Source organism: Palaemon carinicauda, chromosome 1 (assembly GCF_036898095.1).
Source record: "Palaemon carinicauda isolate YSFRI2023 chromosome 1, ASM3689809v2, whole genome shotgun sequence".
NCBI classification, from domain to species: Eukaryota; Metazoa; Arthropoda; class Malacostraca; order Decapoda; family Palaemonidae; genus Palaemon; species Palaemon carinicauda.
In genome coordinates this window covers 161,816,119-161,838,651 of record NC_090725.1, presented here as the reverse complement: position 1 = coordinate 161,838,651, position 22,533 = coordinate 161,816,119, and the positions used below count along the sequence as shown (strand labels likewise).

Below are 22,533 nucleotides of genomic sequence, written 5' to 3'. Positions count from 1 at the left end.
ACAATCAATAATGAAACCCGTAGGTGAAATTCAACAGATATGAATAGTGGGAATCCAGCTTGGTAATCAAAATTGCAAAATAAAATCGGGGATTCAAGAACAAGAGAAATCAAAACAATTCGTGAAATTGAACAATCGAATAATAAAACAATACACCATAAGGGTGTATAGTAACAAAACAGGTAGGAACAACAGGTAAGCCAGGCAGGAGGGAAAGAGGACAGAGCAAGACGTTGTGATTAGGACTCAGTACCTTCAGGAGGAACTATATTCCCTGCAGCTACTGTGGCAAATCTAAGAGCTTCTAAAGGTTTTAGGTAGTGGCGCTTGAAAACTTTAGAGGACTTCCAACCCGTATATTTTGAGAGCTCATCAAATTTCATATGGTGGAAAAAATTAATTGAGGTAGCCACAGCTCTATTATCATGGACATGTGGGAATGATGCAGGATTAGCTTGTTTAATAAAATAAAGAATTTGTTGCCTGATTCCCTTAAGGGTAATAGTTCCTCCGTGTTCTTTAATAAATAAGGGCCCTGTGGTTGTAGTGGAAGTTCTACTTAAATAGGATTTCAGGGTGGTAACTGGACACAGGGATGGATCCCGAGGAAGTGGAACAACCTTCCAGGGAGACCACCTGTTTTGGGGGTCTTCATTTTTAGCCAGGAAAACTTTGTTAGGAGAGAGAAGAACCTCACCCGAAGAGAGAAACTCTATATGACCTGGGTCTCTAGATAAGGCTGACAATTCTGAGATTCTGGAGCCAGAGGCGAGGCTCAAAAGAAAAAAGTGACTTTCTTAATAATGCCATATAGTTACAGGATTCATTTGGGGTGTCAGAGGCTAGCTTAAGAACATCGTTCAAAAACCAGGAAACTGCGCTAGGGCGAGTTGAAGGTTTTAGTCTGGCACAAGCTCTCGGAATGGATGAGAAATATGAATCCGTTAAATCAATGTCAAAACCAATATGGAAGATCTTTTTCAAGGCTGACTTGATTGTAGTAATGGTATTGGCTGCCAGGCCAGATTCGAAGAGAGTTCTGAAGAATGTCACAGTTAGGTTCATCGTCATTTTCTCAACTTGGGAATCTTTCAAGAACTTAGCTAATTTCTTGACAGCTGAGTCATATTGACGGAGAGTAGATTCCCTTTTGTCAGATTCCAGGAAAATAGTATTCAAAGGATCGATGTTTGCACCTCGTTGGGCTGCGAACTTCATTAAGTCCATAAAGTTAGGGCATTCAGAATCCTTGAGGAAGCGAACACATTGCGAGTTTGTACTGTCTGTGTTAACACCGGATTGGGAATCCGCCGGGGGCGGAGACCTAGTTCTAGCAACAAGGGGAACCAATTGCTCTTGAGCCAGTTGGGGGCTACGAGAGCCACTTGACCTTTGAAGGATCTGTTTGTGCAGAACTTTCAGCAGGAGATTCACCGGAGGAAACAGATAAATCGTCTTCCAGGTATTCCAATCTAGAATCATAGAGTCCGTGGCATAAGCCTGAGGGTCCAGGTTGGGGCTACGTAACAATCTATTTTGCGATTGGATTTCGTCGCAAACAGATCCACCTGGATACCCGGGACTGGAGATAGTATCCACTGGAAAGATCGATTGTCTAGTGACCATTCCGACTCTAGCGGAGTCGTCCGGGAAAGTGAGTCCTCTACCACATTCCGGACTCCTGCTAGATGGACTACTGACAGGTGCCACTTGTGCATTGCCGCCATGGAGAAAAACTTCAACATGATATGGTTTATTTGGGCTGATCCGGAGCCTTCTCTGTTGAGGCAGTGTACTATGACTGCACTGTCGAGAACCAGTCTGATATGGAGATTCCTGGCTGGATTGAGACGTTTTAAAGTGAGGAAGACTTCCATGGCCTCTAGGACGTTGACGTGCATTTGTTGGAAGACCGGTGACCATAACCCTTGGACTTTCTTGTGTTGTAAGGGAACCGACTTGGAAAGATTCTTGATCTTCGTCCAAGGCTGCAGACTTTTTCTCAGGGTGGGGGAAAGGCGAGCACGTCTGTCTCGGCGTATTGTGGTTGCTCTGGAGCGCCACACTCTGTTTATGTCCTTGAGTTTGGACCTCAGGACGATGTCTGTCACGGAGGCGAACTGTAAGGAACCTAGGATCCACTCTCGGCTCCTTCGGAAGGTCAACTTTTCCCTGAGAAATTGTTTTGTATTCTTCGCTATCACCTTCCTTTTGGCTTTGGGGAGGCACAGCGTATGGGAGCACAGGTCCCCTTGTAGTCCCAGCCATTGAAACTTGGTCTCCAGGACCAGGCGGGATTTCTCGAGGTTGACTTGGAATCCCAGTTGCCGAAGGAAGGTGAGGACTTTGTTCGTTGCTACGTGGGAAATCTGGGCATTGTCTGACCAGATTAGCCAATCGTCTAGATAGGCTACTACCTGTATCCCCTGAGTCCGAAGCTCTTGAATTACTGTCTCTGCTAGTTTGGTGAAGATTCTGGGTGTTATGTTGAGCCCCAATAGCATCACTTTGAATGCATAGGCTTGTTTGCCTAACTTGAAGCCCAGAAAAGGACGAAAATGCCTTGCTATTGGAACGTGATAGTAGGCATCTGTAAGATCGATGGAGGTGGTGACGGCCCCACGGGGAAGTAAGGTTCCCACCTGCGAGACGGTAAGCATATGGAATTTGTCGCAACGAATGAAGGAATTTAAACGAGACAGGTCCAGGATTACTCTCCGTTTGTCTGAGCCTTTCTTTGGCACGCTGAACAAGCGTCCTTGATATCTTAAGCGACGTATACTTTGGATTGCATTCTTTAGTAGCAGATCTTTTGTGAAGGAACGTAGTTCTTCCGTGGACTGAGACCGGTTGAACCACTTGCAGAGGTTGCCTGAATTGGAAAGATTGGAAGGGCCTCAATCTCTTCCTACCTCGAATTGGGGTACTAGTAGGCTCATATCTCCTCTTTGAAACCAGGCCCCACCTAACCTTGAGGTTTTGGTTGGCTCTAGCTGCCTCGCTAAGGACCGAGTTAACTAAGTCCCCTGGGAAAAGATCCGGGCCCCAGACTGGAGCTTTGATGAGCCTATTAGGTTCGTGCCTAATCGTGGCTTCGGATAGAACGTGTCGTCGACAATGGGTCCTGGCATTTGCAAAATCATAGGCGTCAGCCATAAAGTTTTGCAAAATTGACTTAGTGAGGACATTAAGGAGGTCCTCCTCGTTGTAAGTGGCGACGGTCAATTCAGAAAGGGCAACTGAATTAAGGGATCTGCTGAATCTACACCTCGACTCATATTCCAATTTAATGAGAGACTCCGGGAGTTTAGGAAGCCGTTCGCTGAAGTGCGTCGAGGCACAGTCCGGGCTCAACTTACCTACCGAGAAGGTAGCTGGGGCGTTCCGCCAACATTCACTATCTCCCGGAAAGAGAAGGGAGGGTAAGTCGGTCTCCCTGAGTTGAGGTAAAGGCTTCTCTTCATTGATAGCCTGAAAGACCGTCTCTATGATCTTGGTCGCACATGGGGTAGGGGTTTGGTTGTCGGCCACAAACATAGTATATGAACTTTTGTAGGCTGTAATCATTGTGTTCAAGCAGTCCCACTCATTGAACACGCGGACCAAGACAGACTGTGCCTGTTCTTTAGGAAAATTAACAGTTTCCTTTGGGGACCTTATCCAATCGAATCAGAGCCTCTTCCATGAGGCGAGCATAGCCGGGGAAGGGGAATTCAAGACCCGGCGGGTAGAATTCATAATCCGCAAGAGGCCGGGTACTGAAACCTTTGATTGACAACATACCCTCCGAGAAGGGGGCATGCAATGCCAACCTCCAAGGGTTATTCTTATTGAAAGGAGGAAGCTTGGAGGCGTCGGGGATGGGGTATTGCTGTTGTGGCGGTGACAGCCCCGAGCGCATGAGTCTCTGAACTAGGCTCTCCATAGAAGCTATTCTCTCTCGTGATTGCTGCGTATGAGACGATAGTATCGACTCAAAACGAGCAAACATCTTCTCGGAAAAATCCACCGGTTAGATGATTCCGCCGGGGGGGGGGGGTGAACAGGTGCCGGAATGGAGGCTACTCCGTGAGAGGTTGAAGGCACAGCAATTGGGTCTTGAGAGACTGGTGGAGGAAGATTTAGCCTTCGAAGCTGATGATTTCGAAGACCTGTGGTCTTTGGAAGACTTGTGGGTCGTATATAAAGTCTTACGATGAGCCTTCACCTTAGGGATAACAGGCCGGGGACTGAGACCAGTCCCGGTTGCTCCCGGAAAACCTCGAAAAGAAGAGTGTTCTGAAGTAGGAGAGAAAGCCGGGCTAGGGATAGGAATCTTATCCCGGGAACCACCTGACTCACCTACGTCCCTACCTGCGTCGGGATCGTCAAGAGCCATGGGTTCCACATCGAGGTTGAGGGTAGCGACGTCCTCAGTTAGGGTGCCGCCCGTCTCTTCTTGGTCCGGGGCCAGAAGAAGGGATTCGAACCTCTCGATGATAGGATCCGCCAACTCTTTGGGGACCGCAGCTGAAGTTTTAGCATGGGGGTAGAGACGGGAACACCATTCCTCAGAGAGGGTATAAGGCTGTTTGGCCTTCACGTTGCAGGCGAACCCGTCAATCCAGATCTTGAGGGTAGCCTGAGCTGTATCTTTTACAAGTTGGTAGCACTGAAAGAGAACAGACTATTAGCGAGGGATATTTGTGCCAAAGAAAAGTGAAGTCCAAGGACTTCGTAGACACGAAGTGAAAGGCATGCGGGAAGTCCAGAGGACTAGTGGCCTTAAAATTAATAATCTTTGAAATTAATCGTAACTCCCTACAAGTCTGTATCAATGAAAATGCACTCACCGAGTCAGATGTTAGAGTGGAGGTCATTGTGTAGCAGACTACACAATTGTCTGGATGCCAAACAGCTAAGTCATCCACTTGGACAGAACAGTGGGCGTGTGAACGACACACGTCATGGCCGCAGGGTTGATAGATGACAGCGGCACATGCCGTCATTGCACAGCGTACAGTCTGTAAAATAAAAGATATATGAGTATCTCAAAGGAAAGCAAATTAGGGGCCCGGATGCCCCGGTGCTTATATATATATATATATATATATATATATATATATATATATATATATATATATATCAATATCATGATAAAAATGTTTTATGTATATTCATCAGGAATCCTGAATGAAAGCAAATAGGGGCTCGGGGGCCCCGGATGCTTAAATTATAGCAATATCATGATAAAAGATTTACATATCAATATCATGATAAAAATGTTTTATATATATACATCAGGAGTCCTGAATGAAAGCAAATACTGTAGGGGCCCGGGGGCCCCGGGGGCCCCGGGTGCTTAAATGATATCAATATCATGATAAAAGATTTATATATCAATATCATGATAAAAATGTTTTATATATATACATTAGGAATCCTGAAGGAAAGCAAATAGGGGCTCGGGGTCCCCGGGTGCTTAGATGATATCAATATCATGATAGAAGATTTATATATCAGTATCATGATAGAAATTTATATATCAGTATCATGATAAAAATGTTTTATATACGTATAGTCTGTAAGACAAAAGATACTCATGTATCTTAAAGGAAAGCAAATTAGGGGCCCGGAGGCCACGGAGCTTAAATATCTATGTATATATATGTCAATATCATGATAATTTTTTTTTTTTTTTTTTTTTATAGCCATTAAGTATATTGAATGTAAGCAAATTCGGGACCCCGGGGGGTCTGGAGTGCTTAAATATATCAATATCAAAATAACAGATCTATTTTGATTGTAAAGAGAATTAAAATTAAGTTAGACCATAACCGTGATCATATCAAAAGAGGGAAGGGAAGGTCGAGAACATGGATCGTATATATAATATATATATGTGACTAATATATAAAGTTAATCCAAGTAATAATGAGTAACGTTGGCTCCGGAGGCGCAACTAAACAACTCGACCGGATGGTAATGTATAAAAGCTACTTCTGGGGATCCTGTAATGAAAGTCTTTATATATATATATCTATATGAAGTCCGTGAGGTGCGGGACACTATAGAGGGGGAAGGGATCTTTAATGGGTCCGTGAAGTGCGGGACCGAGAGGGAGTAGCACGTACAAAACTTAATAAATGATATAACATGACAAGGTACCACGGACCGAGCAGAAAACTTCCTGCCGATCGTTGGCCAAACGAGCGACGGAAAGAAAACGACTACGACCGGGTAGAGTAGTACAAAAGAGTAAGTAATGTACGATAATGTATAATTATAGCAAGCCTCACAGATCAACGGGAACCGCCCGTTCAAAGAAAGCGAATGGCCCCGGGAGAGGAACATAACGCAATAAAGTGACTACTCGATCGGGAGAGAGAGAGGGAGGTAACCCTGGGGTGGGGTATCGGGCGGGAGGGAGGCTAGGAGTGGGGCCATAGCAGGTATACCAACCTGCCAGACCCACGATTGATATGATCACGCGGAAAGACTAATAACACTATAAAAAACATAACAAATGGTAAAATAAGATAGGAAGGCATGCTGGATGATATTAATAATAAAATTAACTATACATCAATCGTAAAACAAACGAGGGAGCGAACATGAGACAGGAGAAAACCCAAGCCTGACAGCGCTGTGGCAGGGTTACCAACATAACACAGAGTCAGTGAAGTGCTAACAAAATGAAAAACTAATACCTGACTCATGAAAGACCCTCGAGCTAATGCAAGAAAACGAATGACGTTAAAATGATAAGCAAGTCCGTGGCGTGCGAACGTAAATAATCCAAGTAATAATATTGGTGGAATAGAAACGCCCGAAGGCGACCAGGCATGCCAACCTACCGATAATACGCACACGTATATGTAATAACTGTTATCGTAATAACAGGACATCAATATAAAAATTAATACGGTGTGTGAACCGTGGATACCAATAAACTTCATATTGAGAAACAATCAGTATGGAGGACTCATTGAAAAGCGTTAAGAACGAAACGAGAGAGAGATAGGAGGGAGCCAAGCGCCATGAAAGACCCACGCGGGGTCGGGAAAAATAAAACTGTTATAATATAAGCAAAAAAGATCTGGTACTTAACTTAGATGGAGTGACATTGGAGTCCGACATCTTGAGGTAAATCCAGAAAAAACCAGCGAAATTCACACACTAAGGCAAAATAAGGATTAAATAGTGGTGCTATGAAAAAGGAGTGACGTCACTGGCGTGGGATTGCTAGTAGTAGTAGGATGTTGAACGGCACCTCGCTGTTCGGGGATATTGACAGGAGATATCTAAATGGTGCGAGGCCTCTGGTTGTGATTTATTCAGCGCCCCAGTATTATACCGACACCTTATTAAGGTGAGCGAGCTGGGTTCAACCTAGCATTCCTATACAAATTTTTCTCTGGTAAATTCATAGCAGTTTTTACCTCAGAAATGATGTTAAAGGAGCATTTCACTGGGCGGCACGGGTCGGAGCCCAGAAATATATATATATATATATATATATATATATATATATATATATATATATATATATATATATATATATATACAGTATGTATATATTACATATACATATATATGTATATATATGTATATATATATTTTTATGTATATATATTTATATATATACATATATATATATATATATATATATATATATATATATATATATATATATATATATATATATATATATATATATATATATATATATATATATATATATATATGCACATATATATATATATATATATATATATATATATATATATATATATATATATATATATACATATATATATATGTATGTATATATATGTATATTTATATATTTATATATATGTATATATATACATATATATATATATATATATATATATATATATATACGGATTTTGACGAAGGAAAAATCTATTTTTGGGTGAGGTAGCCATGTGGTCCTGATGGAAGATCCTTCCGGCAACTTCTTACTGTATAATATTTCTGCGGGTGATATTACAAGAGAATTACCATCAGGTATCACGGTGTTCTAACCCACGGGACGATCATCCTAAGATATATATAATCAGGGTTATATCCGTAGATAACCATAGATATCTACGCCCCTAACAGACTTAACCCAGTCTAGGAAACTAGAGAGAGGGATAGGTGAGGAGCCCTTACATATCCTCTCCCCTCATGGTACTGTTCGTCACTGATGACGCCGTTCCACATAGCAGCGTAACTACTGTGAAAAGAGGCATCCTACGAGGCAACGGGGAGGGATATCGTAACGGTTGGGCCATCAGGACGACATGGCTATTATTGGAACTGTTTACATGACCTTGGATAGAATGAATTCTCAGAACTCTGACCCTGAGAATTCACTATAGTCTAGACAAAGAAAATTCTATGTACCTGAGGGTGAAGCCCTTCTCTTTCTGTCGATCATGTAGTTTCTACTTTGAAGACGGGATTCCCTTTTCAGTCTTCGAGACTGCTACCATGGAATCCTCTTCCATGCCTGGCACCTCCAAGTGTCTTCCTGGATTGATCAGTTGTCTGGTGCAGTTGCCTTCTTCACCATTACGACAAATCCTGTGACGTTGGTAAAGTACATCAACTTAGTTTCATCCACTGCAAAGGCAGGGATGATCTCTACACAGGAGCTAGCAACGAATTCATTATCCACCATGCAGTTACCTTACTGGTCAAGGCCCTTTGAGGTCTACTGTGACAAGACCTTCATGATTGGCTGTATAGAAAGCTTTTACTGCCTCCAAATCTCAATCTTGACTTCCAGTTGCCTCTTCCTCCAAGAAAGGCATGGGCATAATTCCACCCTTTCATGCCTAGCCTAGCCAATGCAAAAGGTTAATTATAGGTAAGAATGGAGGAAGGGAACACTGAAGTCAACATTTCACTCCTCCAGCTTCTGTGAGTGTGCCTGTTATGCTAGTGGGCAAAGTGACAGTGGCCTGGAGCAAAGCAGTGTGTTGTAGAAGTCCTTCTGGACCGATACTGCCCATCCATCGAAGATCTTTGACCTTCGCTCACTTGAACTTTAAATGGCATTCCAGAGTTACCCTACAAAAATTTCTGCAAATATACTCAAAGTCGTTCAAGACAGTTCCGGTTTCTACAGTTGGCTCTTCGCAAAGGAAAAGCCAACTGTGGATCTGAAGTACGTATTTTTCCAAATATTCATCCTTCAGTCCTAAAGAAAGTACCTATGCTTCATCCTCGAGAAGATGGTGTAGTAGTTCAAAGTCCTGGGCTTTGGAAGATCCACCTCTTCCTAAATTTTCATGCCAATGTTCGCTCTGGGCATGAAAGGGTGGAATTGTGTCCATGGAGTCTCGGGTTTTCAACAGCTGCTTAAAACACTAGACCACAAACCAATGACATAGCATGCTGTTACATATCTAATAGTGTTAATGAGGGATATTTTAACCCCTAACCAACATAGAATTCAGTATAAGAAAAGGTCAAGTCCTGTTCAGTTTGGTGTTTTTTCATAGGAATATATCTGGAAAGTGAATGATGATTCAGTCATTTACCAACAAGAAAGCAAAGAGTACTGCTCTATAAAAATTTCTTTATTAACATCTAACGGTAATAGTAATGAATTTTGGAACTTCAACATTATTTTTTATTTCAAATAATAATTACCTCCAGTTTTCAACCTGGTACAACTCCATAGAATTCTATGTTCAAGTAGTTGATTGTGTGCTTTGGCACCCCTCAGTTTTTACCAGCAGATATTTTCAATTTTATAACGGTTGTACTGTATGTAAAAACTGATTATGGGAAGTATGATGATTTGATTTTAAGATTTTATATATGAAACGAAGACCTGAAGCTAATTGATTTCCAATTAAAAGTAGTCCCTTGCCTTTTTTAGTTTTTTTCTAATGAATACAATATTGAACAAAGTAAAGAGATTAAGTGATAGGCTTTTAAAGATCCCAATGATAATAGGGGATCAGATAATAAATATAATCTCAGCTTATAACCCTCAGATGGATTGTCATGAGAAAAAGAGAAAAAAATGAACGATTTAGACAACAGTTTAAGGCTTTTATTAGAACAGTGAATGACAGAGTGGGGAAGAGAAGGGATGTATATTAGGACGTACATGGAGGCCTTGGCTTTGGAATTAGAAATGAGGATTGGGATTATGTATTACAGATGGCTCAGAGTTTTGAATTGGCATGTATGAACGCCTGGTTTTAAAAGCTGGATAAGTATTTGATAACCCATGAAAGTGGAGTGGAAAGCCAAATAGATTGCATATTGGGTAGTGAAGCAGACAAGAAAAATGTGTTGAACTGTAAAGGAATTTTGGGGGAAGCATGTGTTAAACAACATAGAATGGTAGTGAGGGATTTTAAAGAGAGGTAGTAACCACAAGAAGAGAAAGATATTTAGAATTAAGGTTTGGGACCTTATAGGAGAAAAGTGTGAGCAATTTAGGAGGATTGTGAGAGAGAGACCACTGGAAAGGTTGAACTTAAGGATTGGACAGGGTAACAGAGGAAAATATTTGGTTGGGTAAGAAAGAAAAGTGTGTAGGGGAAACGGAGGAATTAGTTGGAAGAACCAGCGGATATGGTGTGTCAAAAGAAGAAAAGTGGTGGTGGAACAGAGAGGTGCAAGAATCAGTTAACAGGAAAAGACATTAAGGACTGGAGAGTAAGACAGGCACAGGGAACAGAGGAATGGTACAGAAAAGAGGAAAAAGATTCTAGAAGGAAAGTAAGTATAGCTATTGGAAGAGCGGTAGAGCAGTTAAATGGAAACTTAGGAACAAAGGAAGGAGAAAGGGATACCTAAAAGATTTCAAACTTTAGGAAAAGGCAAAGACAGGATTTGGGACAACTGATAGTCAACAACGATAGTGATGGAAATATACTGCCTAATGATGATGACATTAAGAGGAGATGGAGAGAATATGAGCAACTATTAAATGCTGAAAATGAGAAAGAGGAGCTGGGAGAAGCACAAAGGGTGGATGGGCCAGTGATGGAGATGTGGAATACTGAAGTGAAGCAGACATTGAGTAAAATAAAGAATGGTAAAGCACTAGGCCCATCATCATCATTACCATCTCCTGCTACGCCTATTGACGCTAAGGGCCTCAGTTAGATTTAGCCAGTCAGAGAGCTTTTAAATCAATACTTCTCCATTCATCATCTCCCACTTCACGCTTATAGTCCTTAGCCATGTAGGCCTGGGTCTTTCAACTCTTCTAGTGCCTTGTGGAACCCAGTTGAAAATTTGGTGAACTAATCTCTCTTGGGGAGTGCAAAGAGCATGCCCAAACCATCTCTATTTAACCCTCACCATGATCTCATCCACATATGGCGCTTGAGTAATCTCTTATAGTTTCATTTCTAATCCTGTCCTGCCATTTAACTCCCAATATTCTTCTGAGGGCTTTGTTCTCAAATATACAAAATCTGTTGGATACTGTTTCATTGTCATGTTATGACTCCTGTCCAGAGAGTAACACCAATCTCACTAAACTGATCTATAGCCCAAGTTTTATATGTAATTTCAGTCGATTTCCCACCAGAGTTTCAAATTGGAATGATCAAGATACTGGCTACAGAGGAGGAAGAATGAATGCTGAATTTATTGAAAGCAATATGGGAAGAGAAAATAATGTCTAAAGACTGGGAAGAGAGTCGAATGGTATTTATATTTAAGTAGAAAGGTGATATCATGGAATGCGGTAACTACAGGGGAACTAAACTAATAAAGCATTGTTTAAAAGTTTTAGAGAGGGTACTAGATGAGAGAATGAGAGAGATTGTAAAGATTGGGAAATAACAGTATGGACTCATGAGGGGGAAAGGGACTGTGGATCCCATCTTTATCATAAGGCAGTTACAAGAAAAGAGACTAGAGGGAAACCAGAATCTCTTCTATGCTTTTGTAAAATTAGAGAAGGCGTATGATAGGGGCCCCATTCATGCACCGGTACTACCTGCAGGTCTTTGGTTTGAGGCAGAGCTTCAGTGGCCAGATGACCGAAATTGTACCTATACATTATGCAGACGGCCTAAGTGAAATCAGGTTAGTATACTCTTGGCCAGCAACGGGGAAGGTGTAATCAGAGAGGGAGCTGCAGATTCTAGCTCTTTGTATTGTACCTTACGAGAAACATAAGTAGCCAAGAAGGAGGAAAAGGGTTTGGATGAAGGAATGGCTAGCAAAAAGAAAAGTACTATCACACACAAACCTGTTTACACATTTAATATGGGAGCCTCATGATTTCTTTAACTATCTACGGATGGATAATTCTACATTTAGCAAGCTTCTAGACCTCATCTGTAGCTGCCCCAGACTTCTTTGAATTTTTAATCTTTTTCATTTCTTTCCTGAAGGAACTGTGCATGCTGTTTATCTTCTTGGTTACTGTGTCATGGGTAGCACTCCCATCCTTCTCTCGAAGTTTCTTCACCAAAGTCTCATACGCTTCGTTTTTCATATTCCTGTTTGAATAGTCTTTACTCTTAATATTCCATGTACATGGATGTTTCTTGTATACATCAATGAATTCGTTCCAAAATCTTTTATCTACCCAGATGTCTGACATAGTGCTCGCCTACTAAATGGGTTCTTCTAGTGTGACTTTTAACCATAGACTGAGGATAAGCCTGCAGACTGCGTCGAAGACACCTCACATACATTCAGGCCTGCTCGAGCAGGTCTCGAGCTGTCCGGTCGCCTGTGAGTTCGAACCTTATGAATAAAATCACGCCATACACGCAACGATACAGTTAAACCATGCCCACAACTTTCTCACCTGAAGGCTGCAACTAATAGTGAATGGGGGCCCTTAGAATACCAGGAGTAGTGATGTTTTAGTGCTTGAGGAAGAGGAAAGTCCCAGAGAAGTTGCTTAGAAGGGTAGAGATGATATACAAAAGAATAAGGACAAAAGGAGTAACAGCTGTTAGAAAAACAGAAACCTTTGAGGTTAGTGTTGGATTACACCAGGGGTCAGCATTAAGCCCATTTTTATTTGTGTTAGCCTTGAAGGGATCAGAAATAACGAGTTGTGGGAGTTGCTATATGCAGATGATTTGGTGATTACTATTGACAGTGAGGAAGAATTACAGATAAGGGTGGTAGAGTGGAGTAGTAGAAGTTATGTCTCATCTGTTCACTTTTTGGAGATGTGCATGCCGGAGTGACTCACTTTTTGGAGATGTGCATGACAGATTGACTCACTTTTGAGGCGCACGTGTCAAATTGACTCACTTTTGAGGCGAGCTGCCTAGGATACTCAGTTTTGGGAATAGGGTTGCCTGTGCGACTCAGTTTGGGGATTTAAACGTGAGGTTATGTTTACTAAACCTCCCCCTCTCCCCCAAGGAACCCCCCTTCCCGCACCCCAATGCTAGGGTTCACTAGCCTCGTTTGCAAATGCCCCCGCCACGCGGGTACGGGTCACTGGGTTCGTTTACTAATACGGTTCAAGGTTTGGTCAAAAGTGGAGGGTCAAATATTGGTTTTTTTTTTTTTTTATATATTATGAGACACGCACTTGTGTGCGAACATGGTGCAATCGAGGAGTTGCCATAAGCACTCATGTCCCTGGGCACATTCCAGGTGTATGTGAAAGTGGGCATTTGTCTTATAGATTCAAAACTCCTTTTTCTCTGTCTCTCTCGGGGAGAGCTGTTTCGGTGCTCCGATGACTCTTGCCCCTGGACACTGTCATTTACATGCCAGGCCTATGTGAAAGTGTCCATTTGTCTTATAGATTCAAAACCTCTCTCTCTCTCTCTCTCTCTCTCTCTCTCTCTCTCTCTCTCTCTCTCTCTCTCTCTCTCTCTCTCTCGGTGATTTTGGGGAGAGCTGGTTGATTTACATTCCAGGGCCTATGGGAAAGTGACCACACATGCCTTTCAATGTAAAGTACCCATCTCTCTGTCCATTTGTTAAGACCCTTCGCTTTCTCGCTCTCTCTTTTACATTAACATATATGGATAATAAAAAACGTATTACAGCTTAATTTTCTTTTATTATAGGAAGCATACATCCAAAATAACATTGCGTGAATAATGACATAGCATTTAGTGCAAAAAAATCTTACACTTAAAACATTCATTTGAAACGCAGACATTTTGCACTCTTAAAAAGCGGTAGGAAAACTTTTATTGATTATGCCCTGACATCACAATATATATTTCGGGTTTGATCAGTGGTTATCACTCCCTGGGTTTCTCCAAACCGTAAAATAATTCTATTCTCGTTGACTTGTATATCAAACGTTAAATGTTTTTCGTATACATCACTTCAAAATGTTTAATTCAAGTGGTTTTCGACTATTTTTTTCCTTTTTTTTTTGACAAAATATTTAATTTTTTGCTCCAATGCCTTGGCATTTAAACCATATGACCTGAAATTTGGTATGGGAATGCCTATAATGTATGCCCACAGAACGTTATTCAATTTTTTGTATATGCTACTTCAGAATGTATAACGGGTCCTTCGTATAATTATTTATATTCCAGAATCATCTTCACCACTGACAAGACCTTAAAGTTCATTTGGGGTAATGGATATTGGTAAAGAATAACAAAATATATGTTGTGATTTCATGTACTTTCATTGTATGTTATTTTGAAGTGGAATTTCTTGATAAAAATCCAACAAATGTTACGCTGTCATTGGTGCATACTTCATCGAGTATATCTTTAATAGAGGGTTATAAACATTGAGTTATATACATTGTTCATCATTTATTCTTAATATGTTTTATGTTCATTTGAGTTATACACATTGTTCATCATTTATTCTTAATATGTTTTATGTTCATTTCAGATTGACCGTGGTTATTGTTCAATAATAAAGACATTTGAATAAATGGACCAAGCTCTTAATTATGACCATGGTCAGAGATGGATTCAGGATAACAGATATTGTGAATGACTAAATCCTAAGAACTAATCAAAATGCCAGCAGTTGGATGTCCAATACCAGGCTGTGATTACGTCACGGACGACCTTGAGGCCGCCATCGTAGCTGCACTCATAACTGCTCACTGCACCACACATGCTCCTGGACAAGCTGCCAAAGTAGAAAGAGTTAAAAGACCCACAATATCGACAGCGGGAACAAGACTGAAGCAGAAGTGATGGGAGCAATAAAAAAACTGGCAGTTCGAGAGGAAAACACCATGGTAGGTCGAGTGACTCTACACAGCATGCGTCAAGACCGTGATGAGCCTGTACGCTGTTTCTGTGCACGACTTATAGGACAGGCTAGTGTTTGCAAATTCCTAATAAAATGTCCAGGATGCAACGTTGTTGTAAATTATACTGACACAATAGTGAGAGACGTATTAGCATGCGGCATATGTGACCCTGAAATACAATTAGATCTACTTGGTGATAAGAATCAGGACATGTCATCAGAAGAAGTTGCACAGTTTGTCGAAGCTAAAGAATCTGGTAAACGATCTGCCTCCCGACTATTAGACTCTCATGAGGTCCAAGCAGCAGCCAGTAGTTCATACAGAAAGGCAAAACAAACCGCTGTCAAAGATAAAAACGAAGTTTGCTCATACTGTGGCAAGAAAGGACATGGTAAAAACACTCCTGCACGTGCAAGAAAATCAGAATGTCTAGCTTATGGTCATAGATGTGAACACTGCAACCGAGAAAATCACTTCGAGAGTGTTTGCCGTAGTAAGGGCAAACCAAAAGTGAAACCCAGTGCTCACAATGCCAATGACTACGAGAATGCGGTGTTCAACACCTTGTGCAGCGTGTCATCAATCTCTAAACGACACACTGACAAGACATTGGCTTTGGACCACCATCTGTATGACAACTTATCTGATACTTGGATAAAGAGACCTTCCAAATCTCAACCTTTCATAAATCTGACAATCAGAACATCACCTGAGGATTACGAAGCCTTTGATTTCCACCTTCAAGCCGGTACACATGCTGTTCGTATATCTGCAATGGCAGACACTGGATGCCAAAGCTGTCTCGCAGGTATCAAAGTCATCCACAAACTTGGCCTCAAGCAAATTGACCTCATTCCTGTAACTATGAAAATGCACGCTGCAAATAACAGAGGCATTAAAATCCTCGGTGCCACAATCCTTTGTATCTCAGGAACAGATGAGCAGGGGAACCTTGTTGAGATTAGGCAAATGACATATGTCACCGACAACTCGGATAAGCTCTTCATCAGTAGGGAAGCCTGCATCGCCTTTGGCATGATATCGTATAGTTTTCCGACTATTGATGAAATCTATGACACACAATGGGAAACTCCGGATGCCACCAACAATGAAGTAGGAAGCGTTAGTGGACTAGCCAATCAATGTGACTGCCCAAAACGTCAACTACCACCTCCGCCGCCTACAGAATTACCGTTCAGTGCAACCGAGTCCAGCCGGTCTAAACTAAAGGACTACCTCTTGGAGTACTACGAATCAAGTACATTCAACGTATGTGACCACCAACCGTTACCACTAATGGATGGACCCCCAATGAAGTTGATGATCGATCCGAATGCTGATCCTGTTGCTCGTCACACACCAGTGCCAGTGCCATTACACTGGCAAGAGGAAGTTAAAGCTGGACTTGACCAGGACGTCCGCCTTGGTGTCCTTGAACCTGTCCCAATCGGAGAACCAGTAACTTGGTGCCATCGGATGGTTGTATGTGCTAAGAAAAATGGCACACCTCGACGAACAGTTGATTTTCAGCCTCTCAATGTGCACGCTAAGAGAGAAACGCATCTTACGCCTTCTCCATTTCACCAAGCAAGGTCAGTACCACAAGGAAAAAAGAAAACCGTCTTTGATGCCTGGAACGGATACCACAGTGTACCGATTCAAGAACCTGACCGTCACTTAACTACGTTTATCACTCCTTGGGGACGCTATCGTTATAAAACAGCCCCTCAAGGGTATATTGCTACTGGCGACGGATATACTCGACGGTATGATGAAATAGTTGCCGAGATACCCAACAAAACTAAATGTGTCGACGATGTTCTACTTTGGTCTGACTCAATAGAGGAGAGTTTTTTCCAAGCTGTACAATGGCTCGACATATGTGGAAGACACGGCATAACACTCAACCCTGACAAATTTCGTTTCGCAGAAGACACAGCTGAATTCGCTGGATTCGAAATAACCCCAGACACAGTTCGCCCATGTGCAAGATATCTTAGTGCAATTATGGACTTTCCAACCCCAAGAAATATCACCGATGTCAGATCTTGGTTTGGTTTAATAAACCAAGTATCGTATGCTTTCAGCAAGACCGACAAAATGGTACCATTCAGACAGTTATTGAAACCAGGAACACCATTCACCTGGAATGACAGTATTAATGCACTCTTTGAGGAGTCTAAAACTGCCATTATCAACGAAATTGAAGAAGGCGTGCGAATCTTTGACAAGACAAAACCTACCTGTCTCGCCAGCGATTGGTCAAAATCAGGAATTGGATTCTGGCTGTTCCAAAAACATTGCGACTGTCCAGACAACCGACCATTTTGTTGTCGCACTGGTTGGAAGATCACACTTGTCGGAAGTAGGTTCACACATGCAGCTGAGTCTCGATATGCACCAGTTGAAGGTGAAGCATTGGCAGTCGTCGATGCTCTTGATAAGGCAAGATACTTTGTTCTTGGCTGTGAAGATCTTGTAATCGCAGTTGACCATAAACCCCTGTTGAAAATATTTGGTGACAGATCATGGGAGGACATATCAAATTCACGTCTCAGAAACTTGAAGGAAAAGTCCCTCCGCTATCGATTTCGCATGATTCATATCCCAGGGGTCAAGCATCTCGCTGCGGATGGAATATCGTGCCACCCAACTGGAAAATCTGAAAAGCTATCGCTTCAAGATGACATTGCATCAGTTGACAGTGTACCTTCCGTGAGAAATGTTCCCCTACACAAATTGCCATCAGCATATTCTGTTTCCACTGACAATGATATTGATACTTGTATCACCGCATCAGCAGTATGCTCACTTGACTCACTTAATGTGAGAGCAGTCACCTTGGACAGAGTTTGCACTGCCACAAGTAGTGATGATAACATGCATGAACTGCTCAGCCTTATAGAATGCGGAGTACCAGAGTCTCGCCAAGAATTTCCAGCACATCTCCGAGAGTATTTTCAATTCCGCGAGCATCTCTACACTGTTGATGGTGTGATACTATACAAGGAGCCCTTCGTCAGGAAATTCTCACATCTCTTCATTCAGCACATCAAGGAATTACCTCTATGGTATTGCGAGCAGAGTCATCTGTGTTTTGGCCAAGGATAACACCCGCTATAACAGCACTTCGAGCTGGATGCAACCACTGCAATCGCATCGCACCTTCGAATCCTAGTGCTCCGCCTACACCCCTTATATCTCCAGACTACCCGTTCCAATGTGTTTGTGCAGATTATTTTCACTACCAGGGAGTTAGATATTTAGTTATAGTTGATCGATACTCGAATTGGCCCATAGTTGAACGATCTTCGAACGGTGCAGAGGGTCTTATAACTTCACTACGCCGAACATTTGTGACATTTGGGATTCCGGATGAATTGACATCTGATGGTGGACCTGAATTTACAGCGATGGCAACTAGGCAGTTTTTAAAGGAGTGGGGAGTCCATCACCGCCTTTCCTCTGTGGCCTTCCCACATAGTAATTGCAGAGCTGAAATAGGCGTCAAAACTGTCAAGCGTCTTATAGCGGACAACACGGGCAGTAACGGTGATCTCAACACTGATGAGTTCCAGCGTGCGATGCTCCAATACAGGAACACACCTGACAGAGATACCAAGTTATCTCCTGCAATATGTGTATTTGGTCGTCCCATCAGAGACTTCATACCTGTCCCGCCCGGCAGGTACCGTCCCCACGACACGTGGAAGGAAACACTCGATGCAAGAGAGGAGGCCCTAAGACATCGACACCTTAAACAGGCTGAGCGCTTATCAGAGCACACTAAGAGACTACCCCCACTATCCGTAGGTGACCGGGTTCGCATCCAAAATCAAACAGGAAATCACCCCCTGAAATGGGACAAAACCGGTGTCATCATAGAAGTCCGCCAATTCGACCAATACGTCGTCAGAGTTGATGGCTCTGGTAGGGTCACGCTAAGGAACTAGAAGTTTTTGAGACAATACGTGCCTGTCAGGAGTATTCCAGAAGTCCGTACAATTAGAGATGACGATAATCGGAATCAGATTGTACCTATTGCCAATCCTTCGACCACTAAAACATCTGAGACCATTGTGAAGGACACCATTCCGACAACCCAAAATCCGGACACACATGGTACACACTGACCACTTTGCCGTTACCTTGTGGTACTACCCCTAACATTCATTTTGATGTTGCTGCTCCGGAATGCTATCCCAACGTCCTCGGTAACACTGTGAATCATCAAGCTGAGATTCCGCCTCCCAAACTCTCCATCGCAGTTAACTCCTGCCATGCCAAATTTGGAGCAACGCAAGTCCAGTCGTACCCGTCGACCGCCAACATGGCACTGTGATTTCGAGATGAACTAGCTATAGTGTCATCATGATCAACACATGTCAATAATTGTTTTTCAAGTTTCCGTTCCTTCACATGCTAACAGAGTTTAGTGTTCATGAACCTATAATTTGGACGTTTAATTGCCACCCAATGTTTTGACATCAGTTTTAAACCGACATCCACGAGAGACATTTTCAAAGGCCGTTTAAAAACTTGGGGGGAGATAGAGAGTTATAAACATTGAGTTATATACATTGTTCATCATTTATTCTTAATATGTTTTATGTTCATTTGAGTTATACACATTGTTCCTCATTTATTCTTAATATGTTTTATGTTCATTTCAGATTGACCGTGGTCATTGTTCAATAATAAAGGCATTTGAATAAATGGACCAAACTCTTATTTATTTAAAGAAGAGGTGGATACTTGCTACCTCAAACTACAGTATATATCAAAACCTCACCAGAAATTCAGTTTCTTGAAAAAAAAAAGATATCTCTGTGCAGGACAGATTGAACGATGAAAGATGTATAGCTCTTTAATCTAAGTAGATTTTTCTACTAAACTAGGCGGATCTGCCTCAGTAAAGGTGAGCATTTGTAGTGACCAACAATTATTGGTACTAATAACTGAATGACCAAGGAAAAATGATAACTATCCTTCAAACTGTATGACTAACCCCACTGATACAAGTCCTAAAGCATGGTTATCATGATGTTAATACCAGGACCAGAAAAGAAAAAAAAAATACTGTATACTGTAAGGAGTTTACTTTGAAATGTCTGTGTAAAGATTTTCTTTTCATCCGCATCTAATCATTCCTTCGTGCTGACTAACCCTTTAACATGCTTCCATTAGTCTTGTTGTAAGCACACAAACTATGCATGTTTCTGTTGTATCAAAACTAAGTTTACATTGGTCACTTTTTTTTTTTTTTTTTCATACAGAAGTATGCCGTTTGAAGCGGGTTTTCAATCTTTTTAGAAAAAGTAGAAATGTGCCATTGATACTTCAGTGTGAATGTAAAATCTGGAAGTTAGTCAATATCCTCTACATGAAATGGTCTCATCAGTAAAAAAAAATAGAAAAGGGGGGGGGGGGAGGGTACTAAATTCATGATATATATTGAAGAAAGTATTTGAGTAAAAATTTCAGTATTTTCTCACTCCAAACTATTTCAGAATCGAGAAATGGGAGTAAAGTGAGTGGAATTGACGGAATAATTGTAAAATTCCTAATAAAATATTATCGGTGTATGAAAATGCCTCCTCCATAAACGCATTAGACAAACAATAATGATAAAGCCCTTATAAATAAGTATACTGTATGTATACAATGAGATAACTATGTTTGTACAAAACGAAAACTGAAAGTATAACACTGACAAGTTTCATGGCGTGAAATAAACACGACCCTGAAAGAAAATACAGGTAGGTATCATGTGATATACGGTGACACGGGTTGTGCACGCGCCCTTCCTCGTTGCTTACGATTTCACTCATTACCGCAAAGGTCTCCCTAAACATTATCATGTCCGTGATGCCCGGCCTTATATCATAAAATTTAGTCTTCATTCTACTATACGTTAAACTAAAGCATAATAGCAAGCATAATTATGATAAAGATCAGTTTTTATTGATATTATATAGTAGGAGACTCAGTTATTTTATTTCTGGAGTGAGGTTGTCACGCAATGCACTGAATTGTGAGCAGAGCCAGAGAGTAACATATATTGTACGTGGTGAAAAAAATCTCGGTGTCGCAACTTTGTTTCATGTACTGTACATGCAAGAAGTATATCTGTAGTGGTGAGTTGCATAGAACTAATGTTATTGTATTTGGAGATATCCTTGATTTAATTCAAAACTGGAATTCAATGAATATATGTAACGCATACCAACACAAATATACAACGCATGCCGAGGGATATTTAGCAAAATGCTATCTGTAAAGGCCATTGTTTCATTGAACTAATCTCACATTTCATTTTGCACGAAAAGTGTGCCGGGCTGCCGGCCATCTTCCAGTATCAAGGGAGGGGGGGGGGGGGGGAACCTGTAAGACTTAAACCTCCGAAAAATCCACCCCGAAAACCCTCCCTACAAAATTTCCAATCAACTAAATTTCCACCTCCCTACAAATTTTTTCTATTAAATTTTTGCTACACCCAAATTACACCCTCCGCCCAACCAATACATTTCAATGATATGATTGTTTGCCCTGTTTGTTTTACTACGAGTTGTTACCTTCTCTCCAATTAAACATAATGATTTGAAAATGGTATTAAAGTACACTAATGAAAATGTTGCAAATCTAACATTTTATAGTTTCCCACTAATTCTTTTTTTTTTTTTCGATAGCTGCGTATTTTTTTTTCTTTTTTTTTTTTTGCCGAGTTTCTGCGCCTAATATATGTAACTTTTGTTTGTGCCATGGTTTCATTCTTAGGCAGGTCCCACACAGTTTACATAGATTAGTGTGAATCGGAGTAATAGATGACTGAATAGCATCCGGAGTTCTTCACTTTGTCTCTTATGGCATTTATACATCTTCAGCTCTCAATTTCTGCATTAGGTAAGCAAGTGAAGGACTACTAACCGTAGCAAGTGTAACTGGCTTACTTGAATTATAGTCGTTGTGAAAACGGAGACGACAACCATTGTAGAATTTTTCACAACGCCAATGGGTTCTTGTTTTAATCAAATTGTCTTTATGCTTCTCGTTTATGTAATTTACTTTGTCAACCAATTCTCGTTTTCCTCTCAAGGAAGTAATGTACGACAGGGACATGGTTGCAAAAAAAAAAAAAAAAACCTAAAACATCGATAAGAAAGCAACTCAAATTTAGATTGATTGCAACTTTTAGTATATAGTTTCACTTAAAATATAGTTTATTTTGAGCAAACAATCGCTTAGCTCGTGTGATTAAAGCCTTGTTTTTTTGGGGGGGGAGGTGAAAAGTGGTATGGGGGAAAATAGTGGGGAGAAAGTTTCTTGGAGTCTTAATTTGTCAC

General features: G+C 41.3%; 1 protein-coding gene across 2 annotated transcripts in view; it reads left to right on the top strand.

The window, feature by feature from the left end:
- Positions 1 to 22,533, top strand: part of LOC137652787 (uncharacterized) — a 397,006-nt gene that overhangs the window by 119,893 nt on the left and 254,580 nt on the right. The window contains exon 1 of one of the 2 annotated variants that reach the window (XM_068386201.1): positions 19,870 to 20,108. The exons of the other annotated variant lie outside the window; for it this stretch is intronic. The gene's annotated coding sequence lies outside the window, so the exon portion shown is untranslated. Of the gene's footprint in view, positions 1 to 19,869; positions 20,109 to 22,533 lie in introns of those variants that run through there. 2 annotated transcript variants of the gene reach the window in all.